Source organism: Triticum dicoccoides, chromosome 2A, assembly GCF_002162155.2.
Source record: "Triticum dicoccoides isolate Atlit2015 ecotype Zavitan chromosome 2A, WEW_v2.0, whole genome shotgun sequence".
NCBI lineage: Eukaryota > Viridiplantae > Streptophyta > Magnoliopsida > Poales > Poaceae > Triticum > Triticum dicoccoides.
The window spans coordinates 25324497-25327554 of NC_041382.1; positions in this window are offsets into that span (position 1 = coordinate 25324497).

Sequence of the window (3058 nt, forward strand, 5' to 3'; positions counted from 1 at the left end):
GACTGGCTTGAATCCCTTTAGGATATTGAGGCTATGCTCGGCCAGCCTGCATGGGATTCCTGGCATGTCTGAGGGATGCCAGGCGAATATGTCCCAATTCTCGCGCAGGAACTCTCATAGTGCGGCGTCCAAGGCGGGGTTTAACTGTGCCCCGATGGAGGTTGTTTTTGTAGGGTCCGTTGGGTGGACTTGGAATTTGATTATTTCATCCGCTGGTTTAAAAGAGGTGGACTTAGATCTCTTGTCGAGTATCACGTCGTCCCTGTCCACTGTGGAGCGTAGTGTGGTTAATTCCTCGGTTGAGAGGGCTTCGGATAATGCCTCGAGGGCCAGTGCGGCTGTTTTGTTTTCGGCGTGGAGCGCTGTGTCCGGATCACTGGCGAGGGTGATGATTCCGTTGGGCCCGGGAATTTTGAGCTTCATGTACCCATAATGGTGTACGGCTTGGAAGATCGTGAATGCCTCACGTCCTAAAAGGGTGTGGTATCCACTGCTGAACGGGGCCACTTGAAATGTAATTTATTCGGACCTATAGTTCTCTGGCGTACCGAATACCACATGTAGTGTGATTTTCCCAGTGCATCGTGCCTCCCGACTGGGTATGATTCCCCTGAAGGTTGTGCTACTTTGCTCAATGCGGTTCCAGTCTATTTCCAGTTTTTGAAGAGTTTCCTCATAGATGAGGTTTAATCCGTTGCCGCCGTCCATGAGTACTTTGGTGAGTCGAAAGTCATCCACGATTGGACTGAGGACCAGTGCGGCTGGTGCTCGGGCTGTTCAGAATTTAGGTTCGTCACTGGCATTGAAGGTAATAGCCATGTCACTCCATGGATTTATTGCTGCTACGTGGCAGATTTCGGCCATGCTGCGGAGTGTTCGCTTGCGCCTATTATTTGACGCGAAGGTCTCAAAGACTGTTAACACCGTATTGTTATCCACGGGATGGTGCTCTGTGGCATTTGGGATAAGAAGATCATCACCACATTTGGCCACCTGCCGGAGTATCCAACATGCTCTAAGGCTATGCGTTGGTATTGTATCCGCTGTGCTATGAATTTTGCAGGGTCCGTTAAGCCATCCCTCCAATACGGTTTCGTGCCCTGTAGAGGGTTTTTGCTTCTTTGTAAAGAACTCGGGTATCTTATGATAGTGCACCCTTTTACTTCGGACTGGGTGCATATACGGAGCCGGATTATCCCAAAATTTCGTTTCGGTTTTCCAGGCACTTTCCATCGCACAATACTTTCGTACTATGGATGCCAAGTCGGCGAAGTGTGATATGTCACGGCGACTTATGGCGTTAAGGATTCCCTTGTCCATGCAGTTATTGCAGAAAAGTGAGACTGCGCCTTCCTAGCGGCAGTCCTTAACCTTGTTCATCACAAAGAGGAATCTGGCCCAATAATGATGTACTGTTTCATGGGGCTCTTGCCTGATGTGGGAAAGATCGTTTATGTCTGGGTGGGTGGGTGGATTTGAGTCCGGACCCCTACCCGATCTGAGACCCAAGGGCCGAGGGGTTTCCGATCTTGGAAGTTCGGATTCCGGTATGTTGCCAGATGAGTCTGGCCCACTGCCTGACTCTAGGTTCAGGGATTGAGTGATGTCCTCCTGTAAACGGGTATCTAGCTCAGAGAGCTCAGGAATTCGGACATAGTTAGTCTTTAAGATAGAGGGAGGATCGCCGCATTGTTCCTCCACCACCGCAACATGATGGGTGACCGGTGGAGAGTTAACTCCCTTCGATCGGGTTTAAGCCCAATCCGATCATAGTCCGTAGCGACTCCCAAGGCGGCGATGCGATCCAAGAGTTCGTTTAGGGAGGAGAGCTCCATTGGATCCATCTACTCGGCGAATTCCGAGCCGACGTGGAGGCTGTTTTTGATGACCCAAGAAGTCATCGTCGGTGCAGCGGCTGAACAGGCAGTCATGACGAAACAGCCTAGCCGGAGAGTTTGGCCGACAGCCAGAGCTCCCCCGGCGGTAATGTTGTTTTTAACAACGAGATGAGGCATCCTTCCTTACGGCGACGTCACAGAGGAAATCTCAATGAAAGCACCAATGTCGGTGTCAAAACCGGCGGATCTCGGGTAGGGGGTCCCAAACTATGTGTCTAAGGCGGATGATAACATGAGGCAGGGGACACGATGTTTTACCCAGGTTCAGGCCCTCTTGATGGAGGTAAAACCCTACGTCCTGCTTGATTTATTCTTTATGATATGAGTATTACAAGTGTTGATCTACCACACGATCGGAGAGGCTAAACACTAGAAGCTAGCCTATGGTATGATTGTATGTTGTCCTATGGACTAAAACCCTCCGGTTTATATAGACACCGGAGGGGGCTAGGGTTACACAAGGTCGGTTACAAAGGAGGAGATATCCATATCCGTACTGCCTAGCTTGCCTTCCACGCCAAGTAGAGTTCCATCCGGACACGAGACGAAGTCTTCAATCTTGTATCTTCATAGTCCAACAGTCCGGCCAAAGGATATAATCCGGCTGTCCGGATACCCCCTAATCCAGGACTCCCTCACTACTCCTTATGCTAAATGTTTGTCGAATACATCTTGGGAACGCTATTACATTAAAGACGGATATCTTATGAGAGCTAACAAACTTTGCATTCCCGAGTCCTCTCTTCGTTTGTTGCTTTTGTAGGAATCTCATGGAGGAGGCTTAATGGGACACTTCGGACGTGACAAAACGTTCGCCACGCTCTCGAAGAACTACTTTTGGCCAAAGATGTTTCGGGACGTCAATCATTTCACCAACCGATGTTCTACATGTCGCAAATCTAAGTCCAAAGCTCAATCTCATGGTCTCTATATGCCTTTACCAATTCCATACCAACCATGGGAAGACATTAGCATGGACTTTGTACTTGGTTTGCCTAGGACTCGAAATGGGAAAGATTCCATATTTGTCGTTGTGGACCGTTTCTCAAAAATGGCACATTTTATTCCTTGCCACAAGATAGACGATGCTTCACATGTTGCTAATCTCTTTTGTAGGGAAATTTTGCGTCTCCATGGTGTGCCAAAGACCATCGTCTCGG